This window comes from Lonchura striata, chromosome 9 (assembly GCF_046129695.1).
Source record: "Lonchura striata isolate bLonStr1 chromosome 9, bLonStr1.mat, whole genome shotgun sequence".
In the NCBI taxonomy this organism is placed as follows: Eukaryota; Metazoa; Chordata; class Aves; order Passeriformes; family Estrildidae; genus Lonchura; species Lonchura striata.
The window spans coordinates 22,307,127-22,334,522 of record NC_134611.1 but is presented as its reverse complement, the minus strand read 5'-3'; the positions used below and the strand labels follow the sequence as shown (position 1 = coordinate 22,334,522).

The 27,396-nt window shown below is 41.6% G+C and overlaps 1 long non-coding RNA gene across 5 annotated transcripts in view; it reads left to right on the top strand.

Annotated features, from left to right (window-relative positions):
- Positions 1-19,919, top strand: part of LOC110467949 (uncharacterized) — an 81,271-nt gene extending 61,352 nt beyond the window's left edge. For 4 of the 5 annotated variants that reach the window (XR_002464945.3, XR_002464947.3, XR_013340473.1 and 1 more), the window contains 3 exons: positions 16,109-16,186; positions 18,316-18,495; positions 19,830-19,919. This is a non-coding gene — a long non-coding RNA (uncharacterized LOC110467949). Of the gene's footprint in view, positions 1-16,072; positions 16,187-18,315; positions 18,496-19,829 lie in introns of those variants that run through there. The other variant, XR_013340472.1, reaches the window with a different exon arrangement.
- The last annotated feature ends 7,477 nt before the right edge of the window (positions 19,920-27,396 follow it).

Below are 27,396 nucleotides of genomic sequence, written 5' to 3'. Positions count from 1 at the left end.
GCTGTGGTCTCCCACAAGAGGAGAGATTTGTGAGCAGCAACTTCCATGATTTACTTGAAATTACACTGTTGCTTCAGCTGGTCAAACTGAGTATTTAAAAACTATGGAATATCTACAGACATGGACTTTAGAGGGAGGGAGTCATCACCTCCTAGAACAGTGAGCCTAATTCTCAGCTGGTCTTCCCTGTGTATCCATCATGCTTGTTTCAAAGCCTTTCATAGTAGCAATGGATTTTTTAGGGGTTTTTTGTTTTAGTTTTCTTCATGCTGGGTATAAGCCCTCGCAGAGAACGGAGTGTTGACATCAGCCAAATAGCTCATTATTCCACCGTGCCTTTGGGACTGAAAAAATGCTGAAGTAAAACTACTGGGTATGCTGAAACAAAATGCAGGGTTTTTTTGTTTCTTTAGTTTTCCATTTCTAGATACTAAATCTTCTGTCTCTGGAAGTAGTTCCCTTTCAGGATTCAATCTGGATATGAAATGTGTGATTTCTTTTCTTTCTCAAGGAAAAGAATAACCACAAAGTCTTTTTCCATTACTATTCCTTTCTTACTGGTTTAACCCCTATGTGGTGCAAATAATGCATTTTCAATTTAGCTTTTAGTTGAAGGAAGTACATAGGCTGAGCAGTGGAACAGGGTATCCTTCAGTAAGGCACGGAGCCAAAAGTAATTCTAAATCTTCCTTAATGAACTGGTAGAGGTTCTGCTTTGCACTCCTGAAATATCTGCTGGCTTTTCAGCACTGGTCACAAGAGACCTAACAAAGAAGGGCTTCTGGTGGAGCACAGCAGGGCACCAGAGGTTTGATGTCCAGAACAACTCCAGAACCTAAGGTACCTGGTCAGAAGCCAGTGGTGGGGCAGAGATGGGCAGCCTGGATGTGCATACCACTCAGCTGTTTTGTTACAGTTCTTTGTGCATCCTCTTCTCATTTTGCAATTGGGAGATGTTTGGAACACGCATCACAGGGAGTGCTGCAGCTCCAGCGTCCAAGTAAGATTGTGGTACACACATTGTACCATCAAGTGCTGCTTGTAACAGATCAGCACAGCTCCTGCTATGTAGTGCATGTGTTTCAGTAAAGAGTAGCTTTTGACAAACCTGCTTGGCAGTGAATTTAAAAACTATTTTTAAAGTCTCATAAATGCTTTTATGGGCTCTTTTAAATGTTGTCTGAGCTATGGAGGAAAATGTTATAGTTTATCCCATAACTAACCACAATATTTAGTTTAATGATGGCTATAAAACAAGTGCAACAAAGAGAAAACTGTCCTGAACTTTCTTGACACTGTATTCAGCAAATACTTGCTCTTTACCTGACACGCCATCATTTACTCCCTCAGCCCTCAGAGAACAGCATGATAACTGAACTATCGACACAGCAGAAGAAATCATAGACAAGGAAAGTAAACGGTGATATTTTGAAATTAATGATGTAGTTCACTTGAGGCACTGTGTGCCTAATAATGAAAAATCTAGAGGGAAGAGTTTGCTTAATGAAATTTTGAATATCTCTGCATTTCATTCATAGACTGTGGAATGTCATATATGCCTTATATATCATATAAGGCATATAAGGATATGCCTTATATGATCTGATGTGGTAAGTTTATACAGGCAGTACTTTCCACACACATCAAATGCTTAATAAAAATACTCCTTTTCACTGTTTCTCTGGGTTTGGGCTTGTGTGTTTGTGTGTGCATATACATGCATTCAGAGGGGCTGGGAACAGGTACCCTTTTTCATTAAGTAAGTGACATTTTCATGCTGGTACAGCATCTATCTATCTATCTTCTTTCTGGCAAAGCTGTGTGCTTTTCAGTCAGCATCTGACTAAAGATCAATGAGAGAAAGCTTTTTGAAGGTGCTTTCAGGTCCTGCGGCAAGGGAGATGATCAGAAAGCTGCCATAAGCTTCGGACCCACTTGACAAATGAGGAACTATTTTGGTGCTCTGTAAACTGCTGTCACATCAGTTAGAAACACTAATTAGAACTACTTTGCTGCTGAAAGTGTCCAGTGCATTAAATACCACTTCTGCTTATTGCAATTAGCTTATCCATTGACTTACACTTTCTACCACAAGACTATCAAAGATGGAAATGCATAAGGGAGTGTTTCATAATTTATGAGGGAAATTAGAACTGAATGGCAAATAGCTTTTGCCTGCTACCCTTTGACCTTTCATTCCTTGCAGAACATGAAACTCACATGTGAAATGTGCTCATCCTTGTTTTTTTTCTAGCTAAGAAGAGTCAACAAACCAGGATGCACAAATAAGCAAATATCAGACTGCCTTTGTCTTGGTGATGTGGAGATTAAATTATGTGGGTAGCTTCTGAAAAGCAATAGGACATTGTCATACCACACAGTCTGTAAAGAGAATTTTATACACTTCCTGTACTAGTCTTCAAATTGGTTCTTGTTGTTAATAAAGCAGGGAGATATTGTTCAATAATTTGTACCATGTGGAATTGGTGGTAACTTTTAATGCCATTTTGAGTTTTACAGGGTAAATTTCCAAATGAAACATCTAGTAAAGAAGTGAAGTTGTAAGGATTCAGACAACTTTATATTTTTGTTGTAAAGTTAAATTTTGAGTCCATATTTAAGCATGCCTTAGGAATAAGAACAAGGAAGCAAAATTTTCTCATACTGTAAAAGCCAGGAGTAGTCCAGCCGTTAGGAATGCCATGACTCTACATTGTACATGGATGTTTTTAGCAGAGAGGGAAAAAGAAAATATTTCAAATAGCTGACTTGCAGTCTACCACCCAACAAAAAATCATGAGGCTTCATTCCTCATTCTGCTTTTTTTACCTTGGTCTAAGCACTTATTCTTTCTGCTTGGATTCCCACTGATGATATTAGTTCTTATTTTGGCTGCCAGGGTATTAAAGACCAGGATTTGTAATTTTAAATATAAGATGGCAATCTTACCACCACTTATACTTTTCAAGAGCTGGAATTATTTTCTCCTGAAGTGCTTTTTGGGTTTTTGTTCTCAAATTTTTGTTGTTCTCTGGAACCAGTCCAAAGAGCACCCATGTTCTCTGCCTTAAAAATTAGTAAGGTGTAACTGTAATGCACATTTTTTTTTTCTAAAGTGCTCTTTTAAATATGCAGACAGAAAACAGAGCAGCAATAGGCAGTTCCATCTAAAAGCTCCTAATAAGAGTCCCTTCAATGATCTGATTGCAAATATATTAAATTCTCTCTGTCTTCAAATTTTTTTTGATGGATGCAGAATATCTGCCTGAAGCCCTGTATTTTGTCAGACTGCTCCATACAGAAATATTTCTGAAAAAGTAATTACTATTTCACTTTCAAAAATTTAAATTGTAAAAGATAAAATACTGTTAATAAAGGAATGGGCTTGCATGCACTTATCAAAATGCAAGTATAAATTATAGTTTAAATTTGTTTTGTTTTTTTGAAGCTATTTACAAGCTTGGGTTTTTTGGTGTTTTAGGAAAGAAAAGTGTCTGGAAGAGCAGAAGAGAATTGCAGTATCTTAAGCCATAATTGAGCCTCCTCAGCCTGCTAACACCAGAGACTGAAGCAGTGATCTCATTTGTGCCCTTTACTTTTGCTGCCTGTAGCTGGGAGAAGGAGAGAATTGGTTTGGTTTTTTAAATTAGATTAACTTGTAAACCAAACCCAACGATGAGGCAGCAGACCATAATTCAGTGTTGCATGCAGAACTGCCTGAGGCCTGCTTTGGTTTGGAGCAGTTCAGCTCTTTGGGCCCTTGGGCAAGCTGCACTCCCTTCAAGTGGCTCTGCTCTTCTGGCTGCCATAGCAGGAGCACAGTGGAGACATTAATTTTTTTTTTTTTTCCCAGAAATTCACTGCATTTTTGAGAGTTTCTGGCTGTTAGGGAGATTCAGATCCATATGGAAGTTATGGAAAACATTTGAGGTTCAGCTGAATCCACCAGCAAAGGTGCTATTGATGCCATTGGAGCCAAGAAGCAATGCCTGGGCAGCAGGAGTGGAGTGTGTAAGCCTCTTTCCTTCATTTCTAATTGTCTGCTGCCTTCTTTTAAGACTGGTAACCTTAGATCAGAGGGAAAAAAGGATTATTTTTAAGCATGATGAAATTTAACTTGTAATTGCTGTTTCCACAGCAGCCAATTGAGAGGTAAGAGCATAGCTTTACCAGACAGCTCATAATCTCTAGGATTTACAGATGCTGCAAATGAGCAGGAAATCAGGGCAGCAGTGACCTATCTGGAGTGCAAGTGCAGTACACACAGATATCCATGCTAAAGGCACAACATTCCTAGCAAATTTTGTCTCTCCTGTGCATCTTTGAAAAGTTTGATGTTTGTGCCAGGTTTCACCTAGTATTCATCACTAGGTGAAATAACATCTGCATTGTATTTAATGTTAGTTTTGGTAGCTCTGCTTGAGACAGGGTGCCACAATATATTCCATTGCTGGTAAGTTTTGACAGGGAAGCAGTAACTTTCTCATTGACTGCTTCCCATGATGTTTCATGTTCCTGTAAAATCAGCTACTTGGAAAAAAGCACAGTATTAATTTTACCTTGCCTTTCCCTTTCTGCTGAGAAAACCCCTGTAAAAAGCAGCACTTCTTCAGCTGTCCGGTGTCATGTGTGTGCTGCAATGCACGTTTTGAGAGCCAGCACTGATATGCAAATGTCTTTCATTTAAAGTCCCTCTATGGTGGCTGGCTAAATTTCTTCCATTCTAAGAAGCAATTTGGTTTTCTTACACCACAAAAGGTAAGCAGAAGAAAGTCTGCTGTCATGTGCATGGTACCTATTGAAAGCCTGCCCTCACACAAAATGTGCCATGGGAGAGAGCTCACTCCCTGCACCACCATTGGCTCCTTGGAAGCAGCAAAGCCCCCAGCCCTGAGCAAGGGGCTGCTGTCCCCTGGGCTCACTTTCCTGCCTGCTGTTTGCCAGCAATGCAGGCACAGCTCGTTGGCTGCTCAAGGCCAAATCTGACCTCCGTGTGTTGGCTGAGACTATTGATTCTGTTGCTCTGGTGCAAGTGTAAGGGTTTCTGTCCTAGAGCGTTGGTAGTGTTAATCAAATTCATGTGTACTTCTGAGTGATCACTGAGGAAATTTTAAAATCCATACCCCATATAGAATGTTCTGAAAAAAAGTGTTTGTTTTTGTCATTCTGTTCACCAACTGCTTTTCTGGATTTGTGTAATCAACAAATATCTAAATGAAGTATTGGCAATCTTTTTTGTGTAATCCCAAAGAAAACATGGAAGAGGAAGTTATACAAGTAGGTTTAGATAATGTCTTTTTCATGATATCAGGGAATCTTTTTTGTTCTGCTTTAGACATTTTTTGTGATTTTTTTTTTCTTTTTTTGTCTTGTATAGAAGACTCCTAGCCCACTAGGGAGACTTTGGGCTTTCTCTAGAAAAAAGGTTTATCTGTCAAATATCTCGGTTTGTTTCCTTCCCCACCTACTACTAATTTTAACATATCACTCGCTTGAGCAGCAATAAAGTTTCTTTAAGTGACTGTATGTGGGCTATGTGAGTGTGGCCATGTCCAAGAGCTGGAGCAAGGGCAGGGAGCTTGGCCATTCAGGTCTGTGCCTGGTGGGGGTCCCTGGCTGCTCTTGGTCCCTTTTTCCTTGCTAGAGGGCGGGATGTTCTGGGGGAACCTCTCCAGTGCAAGGTCCCCTCCTGACAGTTCCCAGGTATTTTTCCATGGAGTGCTGCTGGGGTTCCAACTCCACCTTTTATCCCCTGTGGCCAGTCTTACTCAGCTGCTCTTGGTGTTGTGGAGGCATAATTATACAATGAGGTTTTTTGAATTGATAGAAATTATCTAATATTTATATTAGATATATATATTAATTATATTTAATTTAACCAGTGTATATATCAAAACTCCCAACAGAGCATGCATGTCTAGGACAGCCCAGTTGAATGCAGTTGTCTTGGGAGAAAAAGGCTGTTTGTAAATTAGAATTGGTCCAGAGATATCATTTTGTGCTCTGAATTAGTGGGATAGCAAAACTCTTTGTATCAGCTTTCCTTGTCTGAGAAAAGCTCTTGTGAACTGTCATAGTCCCTTAAAACTTCTGTAGATTGAAAAATTCCAGTGAGGATTTTAAAATGGTATTTGAAAATAAATATAGGGTATATAAAAATACTGAATAAGCAGCTGAGCAGTAGAAAACGCTAAGAAAAATTGCTATTGTGTAAAGATATATAGTTGCAGCAGTAGACTGATATCCAGTAATTTACTACTAAGTTCTAAAAACCAGATGACTGCAAAGTGTTTGCTAAACCATTCTTTTTCATCTGACATGTGGTTGGATTATGTGAACTGACTCACCATTTAAATGGGGCTATTGAGATTGGTGTGTTATTGATTCAGACAATCCTTGACCCCAGGGATAACACTTGCTGTAACAGAGGAAACTGGCTTTTAGAATCCTACATCTCTTTCTGCACCTATGTTATTTGACAATACTGAAAACAAAAAGATTATGGAAGCAAAGAATGAGTTAATACTGGCAAATTCAAGCACCTTGTTTGATGAAATTCTGCTGGTGTACTCCAGTAGAAAAATTGAGAAGTGCTGAGACTTTAGATTCAAATTCTTTTCAAGAAAGCTATCAGTGGGCCAGGATGCTTTCAGAACCTTTTATTTTTTTTTCAGAGAAACCTTAAAATAACAAATAAATAATGCAGAAGACTGATAATCACTGTCTTAACTGAAAACTTGCACTTTTTTATTTTAAGGCTATCATCCCTAGGCCTGTTTGTCTACTTTCTCAATCTGCCATTCATCAAATTCTGAACAGTTATCAATCTCCAGACATTGAGCAGGTAGCCTGGCACTTGCCCAATAGGTACTGGGTGATGCTGCAGCTGTTGAACAAGCCCTTCATCAAAAATTATTCTTTTGCTTTTTATCAGCTGTTTCAAATCCTAGGTTGCAAATCAGTTGCCTCCTTTTTAGTTACACAGAAACAAAATGAGATGCACCTGAATACTTTTAAAAATAATTACTTCTAATATTATTTATCAAGCCAAACATTCATCCATCCTCATGTCTTTCTCTGTAGACTATAGCCCTCAGTCCTTTCTTACTCTTTCATATGCAAACACTATGTCTGTGTTATAATCACTGAGTATAAGTCAGATAAAAACAAAATCTGATGTATTAATAATGAAAATGTTCTTCTGAATAAAAACATGGATTACCATGGAATTTTTGCTAGGATTATGCTGAGAGCCTCAGAACATGTCTCTGTAAGACTTATTCTTCTAATCAAAGTGAACATCTCATTTTTCTATGCCTTTTTCCTAAGCAGGTTGACAAATGATCTCTTTATATGTACAGCTTTTCCTAGGCACAAAATTTCACTAAAATCATTTGGGGAGAGGGCAGTGTCTTATGGGTGATCTTTCTTTAGTCTCTCCAGTGCTATTGAAACAATATGTAGACTGGGTTGGTCTTTGGGAGCCTGAAATCTCCCACTCTGAATGGTGTTGTGAAAACAAATCTCTTTTTGTGTGGGAGTATCTGCACAGAACAGCTGATGTGGGCTCTCCTTGCAGAGCACCGGCTGCCATGTTCACACTACTGGCTGTAGGTTCTGTGGTGGGAGGGAGTCAAATGTGGCTCCCAGTGGGATGTGTGTGTGCTAGGCTTTGGAGATATTTCTCTTGGAGTTTCAGACAGCCCTGAGCCATTTGTTGACCTTTTGAAGGATTCCTAAAGCTGTTAGTCAGAAAGCATTAGTGTTAGATGCTGGCAGTTCTGAATGGTTTACATACAATATGTTGTTTCCTTTGCTTTTACTTGCTTAGATGATGCTTTACCAGTGCCAAGTGGTGGCAGACAAAAAGTTATCAAAAATGGGTATGGACATGGATGGAAGGAAATGCTATGTGTGCAGAAATCTTGCTTTCCTCTCAGGACCTAGGACTACTGTTCACTGAAGTGCCAGTAATGTGTAAAACAACAGCCCTGCCCATGCCCACAAAATGCAATGGCAGTGTCCTATTGCCATCTGTGACTCAAGTCAAAGCATAGCCAGCACAGGTTCAGTGCATTTTTCCTAGTAGTAAAAAAATCTGGTAGAGTCTTCACAGTTATTCCTAGATGGATCAATGTAGCATAACATAGTAGTGTACAGATCAGATGAGTCATATTGAAGCTGACTCCATGCTGACAGAGAATTGCTTTCACTTCAGCAAATTCTTGAAGCACCTCATTTCCTATGAGCTAGATTATTTTTTCATAAATTATGGACAACAAATAAGATATGTTTTAGCCCTTGCCTTTGTTGCTGAATGTGGCAAGCTGATCTGTGAGTAATGGAGCCAAAAAGAGCAATCTGTTCCAGAGCCTCCACAAAGTTTTCCATTGTTTGGGGAACGAATCAGTCCATTCTCTACGTGAAAGGGAAAGTCACGCTTAGGAACTTGATTTGTTGCAATGATCTTCTTTAATGTATTGCAGTGCTGCTGACATTCTTGCTGATATTGGGGTCCTTTGTGTGCTTTGTATCAGTTTTATTTTCTTGCCAGGAAATTGGCTTCCTTATGTGTATAGGTGCTTCAATCTTGGATCCTATCGAGCCCAAAAGTGTGCCTGCTAACATGCTCCAGCCCTGAATGCATTCACAGTGGCACAGAACCAAGGTATGAAAAGCTGGCATTAAGGGTTTTACCCCATCTTCCTATTGCAGAGTTAAATTTTTTCTTAAAATTGACTCCTGTTATATGGGGCATAAAGTGTCACTTAAGAGCTCAGAGTGATATTTGGAAGGGCATGGCTTTTGCCATGACTCAGGTGGTTGCTAGATTGGAGCTGGTTCAATGTTTCTTCTATACTGAGACAGGACTAAGAGAAAAATGTAACTTGAATTCATGTGATTTGGTGAATGCCAACCTGGATGTCCACTCCTCTCCAAGAAGAACAAATTGGTTTTAACAAATTGGAAATTAAAAAATTAACAAATTGGAAATTCCTACCTGGACCTACCTAAATCTAGAATAAGTAGTAGGCATCAGTATTAAGAAACCTTTAACAAGAAGAAAGAAATGGAGACAGAACTGAAAGAGGGAAAGGCAGTGGAGGTAAAATTAACCCATAAGAGCAACTTCATCTGCAAAGATGGGGAAATGGAGAATGCTCAATTTCCTTTCTGATGAAGATGAAGAGCAGGTTTTTATTTTCTCTTAAAAGGATTGTATCATGTATATAAAAAGTCATTCACCATTGTCAGCTGTTACTGTACCTGCTGGATAGGCAGAGAGAAAGAGCTCATTCTTCCAAATGCCTCAGGGACTTGAATAGGGTATGTGAAGAGTGACTAAGGAAAAGGTGGTAGTCGCTGTTCTTCATTGTCTAGCAATGTGGATTGCTATAGGAACAGGGTGGAAGGCCCTGTTGGGTTCAGGGCTAGGCACTGAGACTGCATTTTTGCCCTCTTGTATAGGACTGCTGACATACTGATCCCTTCTCAGTTCAGAAAAAAACTAATTAAATAGCTTCTCTTTCCATGACAGCACAGGCAAAGGCTAGGAGGACAAGGCTCATGCTGTTATCCTGAGCTCCCTCTGGAGTCAGCAGAGCTGCAGCCAGTGGTGCTCAGCTCAAAGCTTTCATCTCCAGGATCTTGCCATTCTAGTTTTCTTGCATGGTCAGACTAGCTGGGTGCAAGTGAATCCAAGAGGTCACAGGTTTCACCTGTCCTGTGACTTGGGGAGGAAAGTCTGAATTCTCAGCTTACTGGCAGAGAAATGACAGTATAAAGAAAATAATTTTATTTAAGATTGCTTATAAATCTTAGCAGTTTTAGGGCAACTCACTACAGTCTAAGGCCACCCTCGATAAGTTTGGGATCCCAGACATTTGCAGTGCAGGGCCCCTATTGACCCCTAGTATCAAGCTGTGCTGAGGTGGGGTGTCCCTGCTCCTGCTTTCCAGGACATCTGTGACTCTCCCAAGCTCTTCTGTTGCACCTTTTATGCTTCATCGAGCATTTGTGTTTGCTGTGTCCTACAGAAATGCCCTGGTGTTCCAGTGACCAGAGCACTGCCCCTCCCTGCACCTTGCCCATTAACAACCCAGCATGTGCCTCATTTGGCAGGGGGAAAAGGGACTTGCCCAAGGCTTCCCAGCATCTCAGAGGCTGTGTAAAATCCGTGCAGGGTCACTGGTGTAAATCCCAGATGTCCTCTGGAGACTGGAAATGCCTTCCTGAGCCACTTCAGCTGAGATGCAGCTGAGTCTGATCCATCAGCTTAAGAGGAGACTGGAAATGCTTGTGAGAAGTTGCTGCTGCTGGGAAAGGAGTTAATTTTTTTCTTCTTCTTCTTCTTCTTTTTTTTTTTTTTTTTTTTGTTTGTTTGTTTGTTTTTTGTTTTACTCCTCAGTTTTTCTCTTTGCTCCCCAGAGAGGAATGTGGGCTCAGCTTACAATGAGTTAGGACTAGACCAGACTCTCTTTAAAGAGAGTCTCTCTTTAAAGAAAAGCCTGAGATTCCAGGGAAGGATTTTGTTCATTTTGTCTGCTTCTCTGTAGAAGATGCTCATTAAAAGGAGAGTCTGAATTTCAAGAGCAGGCCTATTAGAGAGGTAGAAAGCAACTCTGAAACTTGACTTTGGATCCTGATTTCCTCCAAAGTCTTCTGAAATTCATATTTAAGCTGCCGTAATGTGTTCTGCTTAGATATATGCTTTATAGAATATTTCTGGGCTCTACCAGGCTCAATTAACTTCTGGCAGATTTTAGTGGTCGTTTTGAAGCACATTCTGTGGGGTGTGTATTTCAGGGGTCATTCGGCAGTGCCTCACTACAGAGAAGAGCACTATTGAACTCCTTGGAAAAGCTATGAAATTTCATACACTGGCTGCAACCCCAGGAGACTAATCCAGCCCCAAACACTATCACTCTTAGATTTGTGTTTCATTCAAGAAGTCATGAAGCAATCTATTTCGCTAGGGAAAAAAAAAAAAAAAAAAGAAACCATTATTTTATCATCATTCTGAGTACTTTCCATAGGAACAAAATTTATAAAAAATGCCTGAGATCTTTGAGAAGTATCTCAGTTGTGCAGAAAAGCATTACATTGATTGTGAACTTAGCCTTTCTCTGGGTTTTTCTGCTTGTCATTTTTACTTAAATACAAATATTAATGGAGACCTAAACGTGCCCTTTTGCTATTGCCCTTTATTTTGCTTTTCTATAAAGATTGCTCATAATCCTACAGCTATCTTTTTGCACTTTAAAAGGTTCTTGCTTCTTATTGCTGTCAGGATAATAATGCTGCATCATTCCACCTAACTACCAATAAATAGAAATGCAGAGCCATGACTTCTATTCAAAAGCATGCAGACTCCTTTGTATGTTTTGGTATATATAAAATATATCTTTCAACTTGTAGCTGTAGTACAACATCTGAATTAAATCATGACTTATTCTTTCTATTAAAACTGTGTTGTCCTTGCCATTATCCCTTTTTCCGGTAAATGAGTACAATGAAAAATTGATTCTAGCTGTATTGGACTGCAGCAAAGTAACAAAAGATGATTGTTACATTATCAAAGTCCTCTCTGCATCCATAATATAAGAATTGAAAACACCTGTCTTTATCTTCTCAATCAATATTGCACCTGAGTCACATTTTCCTGGAAAACACTTTAAAAGGTGTCCACTGTATGTTATTTAGATTTAACAAATGCATTATTCAGGCTGTCTTCATTTATTTTGATTACCTGAGATTGCTCTGCCATCCCTGTGAGTTATAAAAAGCCTAATATTAAAAGCCACACTAGACTAGTATGTCAGTAACAATATCAGATGGCTTCTCTTATGTGAAGCCGTGTGACAGCTGAACAAGTACACTTTGTAAAATGTATGTGGAAAACTGGTGTTCAAGTGGGACATTTCATGTCATGGCACTCTTTCTATCAAGTGGAGCAGGGCAGAGGGCTTCAGTCAAAGGTAGCTTGACCAGTATGACCCAGTTGGAAGCAGATTTAGGGAAGTGACAGTGGACATTAGTCTGCATTTCTAGAAAGGATAAGCCAGAGCTGGCTGCCTGACACTGTCAGCTGTGCTTTACAGACATGCTTTCTAATACTTATAACATGCAATGCTTAAGAGCAGCTAATTTACTGCATGTCTCAATAGCAGTCTGAAAATGCTGAACATCCAGTAAGAACAGAGAAATAAGTGAGCAGCTCTAGAGACATGGCCATAATTTCAACATGTACATTTGCATATTCCATCTAATGCCTCAAGTCAGATGCCTAAAATTAGTAGATTTATTTGGATGTGTGGAAATAATTGTGATTTGTTTCACAGCAATCAATTTGTGATGCTTTGATTTCCCTTTCTGCAGAATTAAATTATTAAGGGGCAAATATGATTTTCAAGATACTTTTTATCATTCTCTCTGCTTGAAGTTTTGGCAAGTTTGACACACTATAACCCAACATTCTGCCATGAGTAATAAATACTAAAAAAAAACCCCAATCAAATAAAAAACAAATTAAGTATGAGACATGCAAAGAAATGAGGGACAGCAGGCTAGTAGTACCTTGCCAGTCCATATCAAATTATCGGCAACCATGAGAGACAGCAGCAGTGGTCTGAATGAAGAGACTCTGCCCCTCAGCTTCTGTGTGGGGCAGTGTTGAGACTGCAGGGAGTCAGATGAAGGGTTGAGCTGTTCTTCAGAGGTGCCTTCATGATCCTCTGCACACAGACCTCCTTTCTGGCAAGTCCCATAAGGCACAGGCTAATGGGAATTGCAGCAGGTCCATCCCAGCAGAGACAGGGCTGCTGCAGTGGTGTTTAGCAAGGGGTACCTGCTCCAGGATTTGAGGCTGGTACAGTCCTGCCCTAGGCAACAGGGAGAGATGATGGTCATCTGAGCCCTGCTCCAGCTCCTCAGCTCCCTAAACAGAGCTGGGGCAGGACTCAGGGCAGAAAGAATGTCCTTGCTATCCAGGAGAGGTCTTGAACTACACCTGATTGCTGTTTGCATTGTCCCCAAGATGCCTGGTGGTGACCCACAGTGATGTGACACACACTTGGGAAGCAGGAGTAAACAAGCTTGAGTGTTCAAATTTTGGTCAGTACCTGAGGCTAACTCATTCCAACTCAGCCCTGAAGAGCAAGAGGCCACCCCGTTCTAGCAGTGAAACCATCAAAGCCCCTGCCTACGTTTCTCTTGCATTTGGCAGGAGTACCCATAATTTTTTTCCATCTCCTACCCTCATTTTGTTTCTGTTTAAAAATCTTGCTTTTTGTTTTAGCAGAAGAGTAAAAAGATCTGCTTAAAAATTAACTTCAAAGCCCTTAGTCATTGCACAGCTACAAGCACAGAAATATTCCCTTTCAGTCTTTTTTATTCTTTGTTTTGGTGTTTTGTTTTGGTTTTTTTTGTTTTTTTTTTTTTTTTTTTTTGTTTTGTTTTGTTGTTTTTGTTTTGGGGATTTTGTTTGGTTGTTGTTGGGTGTTTTTGTTTTTATAGCTGGGCAAGGAAAGACTGGACCTGCTGCTGCAGCATGCCCTGGGACCACCCCATTCATGCCCCACTGACCCATCAGCACAGTATTTATTCAGGATCCAGTAAAGCTGTGATATTTCCTCACTCATTTGTGCTGTTCCTCAAGTCCCACAGGGGTCAGACCTTGCTGTGGCTCTGTACATGGGCACCAAAATGACAGGGGAGCAGAACAGCCCAGGCAAGTGCCAAGCCTTGTCTTCAGCTGTCCTGGATATTTAAAGTGATAATACAGCAACATCTGAAGTTTGCTTTGGCTCAGGGGAGACCCTGAGTGCCAGGATGCCTCTGTCAAACATTTAACCTTTAACTGGCAATATCACAGTGATACCTTGATGGGAACAGGTTTCTCAGGAGCTGTGCGCACCTCTGCTGCCAGAACAGCCTTGCTGGTGGCATTTGGGAGCTTCTACTTCTGCTCCCAGGCAGACCAAAGGTAAGGAGAAGAACAAGAAATAAGAAATTACATGAAAAAAATGTGTCTAGCTCTGATTAAAAGTTACTCCTATTGGAACTGTACCTCCATGCATCTGTCTGGCCCCTCTCCACATGCCTGTCCCCTGCACAGAGGTGTACACAGAGGATATCTTAGTTGAATTTCTTCCTCTGCTCAGGCCAGGAGTGTTCAGAAGGCTCTGCCTGCACCACTGGGGGTGGTGGGAGGGGGCTGTACACCTGGATCTATGGGAACCTGCAGTCCTGCTATCTGCAGAAATGAGCTGCAAAGCTGCTGCTTAGCTCTAACCCTTAATATATTCATATTATCTCATCAATGCAACTAGCAAGTGAACTAAAAACTGAGTTTATGATGAAATTCTGGCTTTCATTACAGAATTTTGTACCTATTTAAAAAATATATGCAGGAGCATGTTGCTGATTATTTTGAGAACCTATGCAAATTTATTGATTTGCAGTAGGAAAGGCTTGCTGTGAAGTGTAAATTAAGCCATTTAAATCATCTTGCATGGTAACTGGAACATGAGCTCTGTTCGCTCACTGAGTTAATACCGTTTCCCACCATTGTTTTACAGTTGTGCTTGTGGTCATTGCTGGCCTAGAAGAGATAGCTGCTGTCCTCCTGCTTACCTTTGGCAGCAGATAACCCTCCTGCTTTCTGGGCTGGATTTTGTTTGTTGCTATTTGATGGTGTCCCAAAGCATGCTGGCTGCTCCTTTGGCCATGCAGGACTGGCTCCCCTCAGCAGAACAGGACACAGGGTCCTTGAGTGGGGGCAGGCTGCAGAGCCAGGACATCAGTGCTATGTCAAGCTCTGCTTTTCATTGCTACAGGTTACTTAAAAAAACTCTCTGTAGGCAGTTTCCACCTAAATACTTCTGCAAAACATGATCGGGGTCCTATTCAGTTTCATCCCCATCCCAAGTCACCAGCGGGTCAGATGTAATTGAAGATGAGACAGATCCTAATTTTTTTTCATGTCCCTGCATGTGAACATATGGAGGCTGTTTTAAAGATAGACCAAGGGAGATATTAACACATAAATCCTGTAGATAGTTGTATTGGTTTTCAGGCAAATGTACACATGAACATGTTTTCAGAAACATGGAGTTGAAGGCTGAGGTAGAAAAGATTCTCTGGAGTCCCTAACTGAAGCTCTGCCCTCAAAGTGGGGGATTGCACAAAGTAACACACCAGACAGGTGAGGGCTCCTTTACAGGTGCTCTTCACTAATTAAAAAGCTAAGATGGAAGTTTTCTGTGGTGGAATAACTTTCCCCTTCACCTATGTTTTATGCTAACATCACAGTATAGGCTTTTAATGAGTTGCTCTCAAATCTGCTTTTTCCTAACAATAGAAGTAGAGTCATTCCGTAATTGAAGGGTTATTTGATACAGGAATAACGCACATATCCGTCAAGGCAAAACCACCTTGACTTTTGAAGGCCTTGCACATGATGCACATAGCATTTGCCCTTTTAGAAAAGCACAGGCTTTTAGGGTAACAGACCACTGGCTGAGTCAAGTGATATTGAGTGGCTCAAAACTATAACTCAGTCCTGCTATGCAATGCTGCATCCATTCAGGGAAAAAAAACAATGTTCTAAAACTTCCAGATGAAACAGAGAGAAAAAGTTAAATGCAAATGTTAAAATGCGTGTTTTAGTTCTCACATTTTACAAATTTAAGAGGTGCTGAATTTTACTGACAGTTTTCTTGGCAGCAAGTGAATTCCAAAGATGCACATGCAAATATTTGTCAAAACTGAATTTTCAATTTTGCATGCATAAGGATTACTCCAGAAGTGCTGGCATACTCACTTGCTCCCAGAAGAAAAGTAATGTCATGTGGTATGTCTGGCCAATCACAGAAAAACTGTGTATTTTTAATTTTAAATATTCTGATTAATCCATAGAGTAAAAAAATATAGTGAAAAGGAAGTCACTGAATATATTTGAATAATAAATTTAAGATGGTGTGATTGGCTTATATATATTCTCCAAGCAAGGAGAAATAAAATTAATCAAATAAATTATTCATTTTGAATTATTTGTTCAGGTCTGTTTTTACAAGTAATGCCTACTAGTGATGTCTGAATTTTGCAGTTTGCTACAGAAGCTCTCGTATCATGTGTCCTGTTGTCCTGATACCCACTGCTTTGTTTGGGTCTGACTTCTTCACAGGTGAGTTCTGCATTTGCTGTGTTGGTATATCTTCCATGAAAGAATTGCTAAAAGCAATCAGGTCTTTAGTAGCAGGCACTGAAAGTCCAAGGTTCTCGTTGACCAAAAGCCATTAGAAATATAATGGTGCCCATTTCTACTAAATCATTAGAGCACAAATAGCATTGCTCTGCCTTGGCCTTTGAGCAGAATTAGATTCAGGTTAGAGTGCATCTGTACGCTTACCCAGAGAAGCACTCAGTGCTGCTGTCCTAATTGCACCCCAGATATCCAGACCATATTTACAGAGAGGATTTAATGGTTCTGCCACCAAAAGTCTGTTAGCCTTTCATTGCATTTATTTTCATCAGAGAATCCAATCCCTGTGTTCTCTGAGATAAATACAGTAATTAAAATATAATTCATCTTTCTTTGATAGCTACATCATGTATGATACTTGTCTACAGTCTTGTTCCAAGCTCACAGAGGAGGGAGAGCACAAAGTTGAACTATTTAAGTGTTTATCAGTCTCCTGACATTAATAAAGCCCTGCACTGGGAAGGGGACAGTGAGTTGCTGAGCAGAACTGGGCCCGGAGCAGCAAACCACCCCTCGTGGTGGATGAGGAGCTGAGTGTGTGCAGGGGGGCTGTGGGGCTGTGAAGGGCAGTGTCTGCAGCTTTCCTGCAGCCCCAGGTCTCACCACTTTTGTGAAGCAAAGCAACGAGGTGCTAGAGCATCATTTTCCTCCATCCACTAAAGGTGAGTGATGGAATGACAATTGATGCTGCAGCACAGTCCTGCTGAGGGGAATTTAAAGTGCTAAACAATGTGTCTCTGCTCCAAAACTTACGTGTGAAACTGGGGGTTTGATCAAGAGCCTGCCAGCCACATCCTGCTGCCCAGACAGCAGCCAGGGCTGGTGCACAGGGGGATTGTGACAAGGCTGGCAAAACCTGGAGCAGAATGGTCAGCTTTTTTTTGTAAAAACTGCCAGATGATTGTGAATTTCATTGCCAAACATGGCTCTGTTTGAAACACAAAAGTGCACAAATGTAAGTGGCACTGTCAGCTCCCTAAAAATCACATTTTTGGAAGTCTGTAATAGTTGTTCTGTTCCATATGTGGAGGGATTTTTATGAAATGTTCCAGGCAGAAAGTGAAAAACTCTGTGGTATACTGGCACGATAAAGCTATCTTGCATGAATGCAGTGCTTTCCACTTAAAGTGACTTGCATAAGTGGAAATATTATCCCCATTTTGCTGATGAAGAAACTGAAGCCCAGCATTTCCTTTGAGTCACATCCAGTGAGCAAGGATAAAGCCAAGAATGAATGTGCTGACATGCAGGATTTCCCATTGCCACCAGACAGGTTGTCACCACTGAAAATATTTCATTCTGACTTTATAGTTGTCTTCTCCCTGATTAAAGTACCGTCTTACTAACCACTTTATTTCAACACAGTAGAAAAAAGGAATTGTCTGTATTTGCTTCAATCTGTTCTCCAAGGCATCTCATAATGTGGCAGGAGACCTTGCAAGCTGCACTTGCAGTGACTGGGCACACCAGAGAAGAGGCCGTGTCCTAAATTAGCTGATGCAACTGGTGCCTGCACTAAATCTATTTCTGTGCAGGTCTAGAATATATGGAAGGCAGCAAAATGTGGCTCCTAGAAGACTTATGTTGTCTGTAAGGAATCATTATAACTTTGGTTAGAATTGTTAACCATTCAGCAAAACGATACAAGACGTAATTATGTGAGTTATTGATCAATGTGTATTAAGAAAGACCTCCATATAGGTCATTATGAAGCATTATTTGGGCCTCCAAGTGCATCAATAAAATCATTTATTCCTTCACATGGGTACTAAAGAAGACTTAGAAAGATGCCATTTGCAGAAAGCTGCTTTTGCCAGTAAATTATATTTACATCTGCTGCATATGGATAGGCGGGATACAAGCCAAGTATGTGATGGTGGGAAGCAGCTTGCTGCTTCTGTTTTGGGAAAGTTCATCACGGTTGAAATTTTGGACAAATTAGATTCTGAATCAAGCTAGAGAGACAGCAGCAGATGAGCTCAAAACTTTAGTTGCTCCAGAAACTCCATTCAGAATAATATACTATCTCACGTGTCTTGTCTCTCCATCAGAGTTCTGAGGATATTTTCTGGTTGCTGATGAGAGCAGAGAAGAAGAGAGGATCTTGCACTGAAAGGAAGAAAAACACCACATAATCTGCTTCACTCTGAGTTTTGTGTTTGGAAAATAAGGACGTGGAAGAGGTCCATCTTTGCTGCCATTTGGATACAATTACAAGAAAAATTAAAAAGGTATGAAAGGCAAACTATGCCAGTGGGAAATCTGGTCTTCTGCAGTGGTTTGTGCCCAAACACAATATAGATGACAGATAAATTCAACTACACTTTTTGGGCAAACTGTAATGCTTGGAGATGAAGGATACAGGTACAGGCATTTTGTCCTCAGAGGCAAATGAATGCTGCAGTAATTTCCCTGGTACAAAACCAGAGCTGAACATACACCTTCCACAAGGTCCTCTGGCCTGGCTTTGCACCTTTTTAGGCTCTTGTCCTGCTGCCACCTCCCTCCATTGGGCAGCAGCTGGGGGCTGGTGTGGAATAGCCTGGAGCGTTATGATCAGGGTCCAAGGTGGGATCTCAGCCCCAGGGCTCCCCCCTGGGGAGGAGCTTCCCCTTCAACAGGAGGATTCCAGGCAAGAGCTGCTGAGGCGTGGGTGGTGAGCAGCTTTTGCCTTTGCTGGTTGTGCATTTTGTCCCTCTGGATGAGCAAGAAGCTGGATCTGCCTCCCAGTGCTGTGCCTAAAACAGGAGGAAAGCACCGTGTCTGGAGGATCTGTCCAGCAATGCAGCCTGCACGTTACTGTTGCAAATCAGGAACACAGTGCAGATCCTGATGTTGTTTTGCAGTGCAGAAAAAGCAGCCTTTTCTTTAGAGAATGTGATAAAAATGGGCTCTGGCTTAATCTCCACACCTGAGGCTGGATTAGTGACTCAAGCAGGCAGAGCTACTGTTCTGTAACCCAAATAATGTCTGAAATGCAGCTCGGTGGAAATGGCTGCACTGCTCGTTTAGGGAAACAAACACAGAAGGAAGGGGGAGAATGAAGGGCTTTTCAGTCACTGTGCTGATAGTTTGTTGGCTTGTAGCTGTACATATGGAGAGCTGGCTGAAAGGTCACCAGGTGCTTTCAGGGCTGGCTGCTGACAGGCGAGATGTGTGTTAGAGTGAGTGAGCAGGCTGTGCACAGCTGTCCCTCACTTGCTGGGGATGAAAGCCTCATGTGGTGGCAGAGGGGCTCAGGGGCTTCTCAGCATTGCTACTGCTGGAGTGCACAACAGGGCCCTTTTGCAGGACTCTGCAGCTTACCAAAGTCATGGATACTGACTGATCCCTGTGCATTCCCTGGCCAGGGAGCCTCTGATACCAGCATGGAGCATCCTGCAAGGATGCTACTGCCAGCCTTTTCTGCCCAGGGTGTACCTGTGCATTGTCTCACAGCACCTACCTCTGTTTCTCTAGCAACTATTTCACTTTAATCCATGTTCTGAGTCACATAGACAGTGACAGCTCACAAACAGTGAATATTTTGCAAATCTAAAATAAAATTTTCTTGCCATGGATATAGGGGCAGAAGACCCCAGAGAAGACTGAAGACCCTTTCCCAAGCCCTCACAGGACAAGTGCTGCTGAGGCTGGAGCAAACCTTACTCTGCTGCAGGCAGACTTCTGCCTTAGACTCAGTGGCTCCTGGCAAGTAAAATTACAGCAAGTACTACAGTGATTTGCAGAAGTAAATGTTTATTTCACCACTAAAATGCAAATGTCTGGTGTAGTCCCACAAAGTGTACACGCCTGCTGATGGCACTTGTTTGTGGCTGTCCAAGTTTAGATTATTTTTGCCTCTCAAATTTAATAATTTTGACAAGTTAATTTCAGCCTGTTCTTGACAAGGAAAGTACCTGTGAGTAATATAGTTTTGGTGTGTGTCAGTACCAGCCCTGGGCTCTGCCACTTGCCTCCAAGACTGTTTCTTTCAGTAAGGGGCACACCCCGCTCTCTCATGGGCAACATGCTGTGTGACCAGTGTTTTCTCTTTAGCTGGAGGGAGTAGCTAAGCGTGTGACTAAAATCCACCACACCAGAGACAGCTCCCAGCAGATCTCAGAGGAGCTGGCATGTGTCTGCTCTGGTTCCAGGGCTCCCTGGTATGCCCTGCTCCCAGTGCCCAGGACCCCAGGCATGCCTCTGCCTTGAGCATCTCTGACTGCACTTACTCCATCCAGCCCCTCCTCTACAGGTGATGAATACTTGGGTGTGTAAATTCAGAGAAAATTTAAGAAAAATTGGCTAGAGAAATTAAAACTGCCTCAGGCAGCTTAACTTGTACAGCAACACATACAGTACTTAGCACCCTAGATTTCATTATTCTTAACAGCATAACTGGAGTCCTATTTTCACACATTAAATATTCTTGGATTTTTTTTCCCCAATGAGCAGACATATGATTTTTTTTTCCTCTGCCATCAACATGCATGTTTTGTCCTTTAAGAGACTTTTTTCAAATTGGAATACAGATTAGTTTTACCTACGATTTAAAGAACTCCAATGCTTGGTAAGGCCTCAGTTCCTGTTTTTTATGGAAATGCATAGCTGTGGGGCTATGGGGAACTGCTCACTGCTTAGCACTTCTGAGAGCAGAGCTGTGCAAGAATACACTATTTTCACATCGAGGCTTTCACAGACAATGTGAAATTTGACTGTTTGCCATGAAAAAACAATCTCCTTAAGCAGGAATAGGCATGCTTTTGTGCTCTCCCAGGCCAGACCTGCAAAACCCTGAGAGCATGAAGGGAGAGGAAATGTCAAAGCCTATAACAGGCAGGGACCAAATGACCAAGGCCCATTGTATGTGCCTGAGGTAGAGGCTGAGGGTGTATAATGAGGAGACTGGCAATATCTGTGATTTCTGTTTGCCACTGGAAACAGTGAGGGGAAACGCTGGAAACCAAGCCCTGTGGCGGGCAGACTCCCAGGTAAGACACCCACGGTGTGGGTGGGAAAACACCAGAAGGCATTTGCTGAAGCAGAGTGGGGGAAGCTGGGGGTGGCCAACCTGGTGGGGGGAGGTTGGGTAAGTCCTGTCATGGGCTTTGGGAGGGTTGCTAGCATTGCTGTCAGTATTACCTTTTCATTTTCACTTCTTGGGTTAAGACAGTGTGTGCAATGAAAACTTGTGTGTCAGGGTTTCAGTCAAAGGCAGTTTTTGCCCACACACCCCTGCCTAGATCTTGCTGGGCTGTTTCGTCACATCCTTCTAAAGCCCTAGAGCCCTTCAGGGTGAGATTTGTGCAACAGAGAGCTGTTCATCAGAGAGGAGAGTCCTGAGTCTGCCAGCTCACTAAACATGGGTGTCTGCATTTGAGAGGGCTGAGCAGCTTGCTAGGCTCCTCTGCTGTCTAATATAAAGCCCTATGGACTGAAAAAAAGTCTGAGGCTGCTTGTGGACCTGAATCCCATGCTTGGCACTCTGTGCTGTGAGACAGAGGGTCCCCTTGTCTCTGCCTCACGTATCTTACCCTCCCCTGCACTCCCAGGCTGTGGGTCCCTGCTGGTGCAGTGCTGTCCTGCTTTCAGGAATACCAGGCTACCTCATGTGAAGTGTCAAGTGGCACTAGACATTCATGATTAGGAAGTCAAATCCTTCTGTAATTGTCCTGGGACCAGAGTGAGTGAGTGCTCTGGTGCAGAGTATCATCTTTCCTAAGATGATCTTCAGGTGTTTCAGTCCTGCTGCTCATTAAACTTAAGCCTCACCTGCTGGGATGATCTGGGCATATCTCATCTAAATAATTCTTTGCTATTCCAGGGGCCTTAGATATTCCTGGCAGCTTTGTCTGTCTTGTTCTCAACCAGTGAAGCACAATTTAATTTTAGGACTTGAAACATTTTACTCTAATGAAGTCTCTGAGTTTAGAGCACAGGTGAAATGTAGTAATTTATATGGTACAAGAGGTCAAACTAAATGAACTAGTAGTCCATTTTGGCCCTAAATTATGAAGTTCACAGAATGATTTCTAATAATTAATGCATTTGTAAAACATGGATGCCTTCTCAGGAATAATCTGCAAACAGAAAAACAACTTGTTTTGTTAAGCAGACTGTGACAAACAGTTCTTCCAACTTTATGCTATACAGACATGTATTTTTGGATATTCTTTGGGGGGAAAATCTACTGCAGTCAAATCTACACAACCTGCAAGAAAAGAATCTGAAACAAAACTAAAGATATATGTAGATTATGAAAGGTAGAGAATCAGGTTGGAATTCTAATGTAAATGTATGTCACTATCAGTAGAGATCACTTGTAAAGCACTATTTTAACTTGAAAAGCCAAGAACTAGAATATTGAAGTGAAAGTCTTTTTGCATGTGCATTTAGAACAAAAGGCACCCTGTCATTAGAAATTATATATAACAGGCAGATGAGGGTTGTTGTTTTCAGTGTTTGGTTTAAATGCAATAAAGATGAACAAAATTAAAATATGTTCATTGATGCATGAGGATGAAGTCAAGATCAGAAGTACAGTTTCCTAATTTTTAGATTTATTCAAAGACTCTTCCTTTGTATTAACTGCTACAGATGTTTAATGAATACTTAAAACCAAAACACCACTTCCCACCTCCCCCCCCCCCCCCCCACTGTGTTCAGTGTGTTTTGTACAGGCAACCTGATAAAAAGAATATCTAGGAGGAGGGGAAGGCAAAATCAAAGTTGATGTATCAGAACATCTACTGCATGTCTAAATACAATGAAATTTGAACTGTGTGGGTGTATTCACTGATTTTAAAGAGCGTTCATTGATTTTAGTTTTATTATGTTTGGAATTGTGGTATGTTACACAAAGACCATTTTACTGATCTTTATGATTCCATAAAAGCCTATAACAATTTGGATAAAACTGGCTGCTCTGTATTTTTTCTTTGTTTCTACTGTTAGACTTTATGCTTAGCTCCAGGTATAATGAGAACACAGAGCTTTCTTCTCATCTCACTGAAAATTATAGAAACATTGCTACAGGCTCTGGGGCATCCAGGCACAGGATACATCCTGGATCCTTCAACAAAGACACCTGGTTTGGCCATGTGTGGAGTTGGGATATTCTGAGGCTGACATGAACTGAACCTGTGGTAACAACAGAGTGTTGGAAAGGTACCAGTAAGACCAAATTTCCATGAGATTTCAGAGGTGCAATGCCCTGTTCTGATGAGATTCTCTCCTCCAACCACCTGTCTGAAAGTTCACTTCCCAATGTGAACATGGAAAGGATAAGCTTGGTGAAAAGGTGAGTCAGTGTCCAAGCAAAACTCTGAATTTTTCCTTTTTCTGTACAAACAGGAGGGAACTGTAGTCTGAGGAAAAATAAGACACAATATCCAGCAGTGTCAGATATAACCAGGGAATGGTAAGAGGACTTAGAGCAGGGGAGTGGGAGTCCTGAGAGTTGGGGAATATTTATAACTCTGCAGAGATCCCACTGTGTGGACTTGGACAAAGTGCTCCAGATTGATGTGAATATCAGTAGCGATACATAAGACCCCTGTTGGCTTCCACAAGCTTTGAAGTATGTTTGAACCAGACTTCAGTGGCTCAGTATGCACTGCACTACCTGCTCCTGTTCTCCCAGGCTGAAGCACAGACCTCCTGTGTGGAGCTGCCAGGACAAAGCTTCTTTTTCTCCAAGACCTGGAGGAGACAGAACAAGGATGCAAGGTATTGGAAAGAAAGGCTTTTGTGTGGAGAGACTGGACAGTGAAGGACTGGACGGTGTCACCTTTGTGGGAAGAGGCCCCACCTGGTTGGGCACTCCTTGCCTTGGGTGCCCAGGGCAGTTTTCTCTGAGCACAGCAGGGCCTGTTGGACACACTAAGATGTGGCAATTAATCCTTCTGTGCCAATTGGCCAGTCCTTGCAAGGAAGTCTGATAGGACAGTGTTACCACACAGCTGGAAGCCAGAGGGGACAAAAGGCCAGTTGCTGCCAGGCACAGGTGAACCTTGTGTGTAACCTGCACCTCCCAGCCTGTGGCTGGCAGCTGTAAAGCTGCAACTGTTTTTCTGTTCGGTGAATGAGGTTTTCACTATGGTTTCATTTCATCTGATGGGTGAGACGTATTTCCTACAGTTAAGTTGAACAGACAGCACATCATCCTGGCTACATTTTTCAAGGGTGTTTTTAAGTTTGTGCACACAGGTTTTCCACAAGGATGCACTTTTTACTCATACTCTCCCTTTGCTAAGTTATAACAACCAAACCATGCTACATTCAGACTCCTAAGCTTTGAGATAAAAAAAAAAGATTTTCTGAGGAAGAAAGCTTACAGTCTAATTAGTTGATGGTGTTTCTCCTCACAGTTTATACTTCTGGATTGAAGGTTGAGGCAATTTAAGCACTGGCTTTCACCACAACGAGCACCCAGAGCTCAGATAAATTCAGGCAAAGCCCAGGCTTCCCAGGCACAGATTGTATGCCCTGTAGCACCAACCAGTATAAAGATGGAGACTTTAAAACTGATGCTATTATTGCTGATCCCAGCTGGAGAGATTTTGGTGTTAGAAATAAGCTCATGTTTATAGAGATCTTTCTCTAATCCTGGCATGTTTCAAAATCCTGGGTGAGATTTAGTTAAATCCTTGAAGGGAAAAGAGATGAAATTTTAACCTCAAAATCCACAACAGTCCTGAACATAAATGGACACCACAGGATCATTAAAGAGCTTATCTCCATCTCACAAACAGGCCAACACTTGCACACACTGTCTGTGTGTCACAGGGAGGTGTTGCACACCAGCGAGCTGGGTGCCACGTCAGTGTGCTGGGGATGCCTGTGGCAGGACACCAGTAAACTCATGCCACTACAGTCAGTGCCACTGCTGCCCAGACTGCCTTCCTCTTCATTTATTATTAACTAAACACAAGTGTTTGTTCATCTCCCATGCTGAGACCACTGGGGTTGGGAGTAGAGGGGACACAGCACTGCTGTGTGGGAGATGGGACTATGTGGGCAGCATGGGTTCCTTGCCTCCTCACTGGCAACCATGCACAAATTAATGATTAATTATCACTCAGAATTCTACTATCAACAGTCTCAACTGAATTACTGTGCGAGGAGAAGGACCCAAAATGGAAAGTTTCTAGTTTTATGACACCAGTGTCCTTCAGGAAACTCTAGTTCAAAGGGCACTGTTGGCAGTGTAAGTGCTGGGGGGAGGAAGCCACATGCTGCTGTGCTCTTGGTGCTTTGCCATGCTCTTTATCTTTCCCAATTAACTTCTAGAGTGTTCTTTCTACAGCAGCACCAGTTCAGTGGCTGTGAGTGGAAAGTCAGCAGCCCTAATGCAGCAGCACAGCAGCATATTTCCATTAGATTTCTCCAAAAGAGACTCTTCAGGCTTCTGTGAGAACATATTCATGATTTTTTGCATGTAAACTGGTCTCTTTCAAGATGCTGAGTTGTGTTCTTAAAAAGTATCCTATTTAACCCAACAGCAATGAAGCTGAGAGCTATGGGTTTGCTTTAACTAACTGGTTAATGAATTTTTCACCACCACTTTGTTTCACACATTGTCAAAACAAGAAGCTTGTGCTTCAGAGGGGAGGCTGAGTAGACTCCATTATGTAGACTCTTTCAGTGCTAATTTTAAAATTTATTGAGGGTATTTGTAATTTTTTCTGTTTTGAAAGTATCCAGTTGCACTTATTTTTTATTTTTTTTTTTAATTTTTCAGAACTCTACTGATTAGACTCTACTTTTTGAAGCAGTTTCTTTTCTGTCTGGATTTAATGTGTGGTTTGTGTGCTCAGTATTCTATGTGTTTACTATATTGCAGGGCATACACCACAGACCCTACATAATTTTGGTTAGTTTAGGACAGACGATCCTGGCTTTTGTGAGAAATAAATTTATCTTATCAATGGCCAGTAGGATAGTCAGTAGAAACGTCAGATCATGTGTGAATTCAGGTCTCAGACTGACCATGGTCTGCAGGTACAGTTAGAACCTGCACTTGAGTGCCATACAAGCAGAAACTCCTCTTCATGTAGACAGTTTCCCTGGCTGAAAATATCAATTTCCTTCTCCCTTGCTGGGAATACTGCAGTAGTCTTACTGAGAAGCTAAGGACAGGAAAGTTCTGGTGCAAATTCTACTACGCAGTTTTCCAGGGTGGTATTTTTAGACAACATTGTCTCTTGCATTCATTGTGCTCTCCCAAAGACATGACACTATGGAGAGCATTAGAAGGTAATATTTGTGTTAACAGGATTCAAATGCACTCTGGTTTTTAGTCTGATTTGCACCCACATTTAATTGTTGCAGGATTTTTGTGCCTGACAATAATTTACTGCTGGTGCGAATGTCAAGATGTAGCCATTTAGCTCACTGATTTGTGGGAGCAATGAGGTAATTTTATGCCGAGGTCCTCTCATTTGTATCTGCCAGCAATGCAGAGGCAGTCTTTCCTAATCAAGCATTAAAAGTTCTTCTTGATTAATCTCTGACTTTGTTGGAGACATTCCAGATTTAAGCCAGTGTAATTCATTTCAGGATCAGACCCATTAAGCGTTTTCCAATGAGTAATATACTTTGTCACTCCTCTGCTCTTAAAGATTTCCAGAATCACAGAGGTAGTGGTGTCGATCTGGGAGATACATGTATCTTTTGACTCCACTGACACATTCTCTCCCATATCCTGACTTTTGGAGATTTTTCTCTAGGTGAAATTTCTTTATTTCAATTTCTTTCTGCATTCAGCTGGAAGAATTAACAAATGGTGAAGTGTGATACTGTCGATCCAGTGCTCTGTGTGGCCAGGCAATCAGGACAGAAATAATTAACACAGAAAGTGGCCTGCCAGTATCCTGCTGAATGAAATTGGAAGGAGTTCAAATACAAAAAGATTTTTTAGCTTACCACTTCTGGGCTACACATAGCAATAGCCATTTGGAAGGACAACTGCCAGCTTCCATTTCAGCTTGCTTGACAGCACTAACTAGAGCACTAAGAGCATCACTCCATTTCAGCAGGAGCCGTTAGCCAGATTTGAGATGCGAAGCATTATTTCGAGACAGAGGAAGAGATCAAAGAGGGAATCAGGTGCTGCTCTGATGCGTTGTAAGAAGGTGAATTCCTCTGAA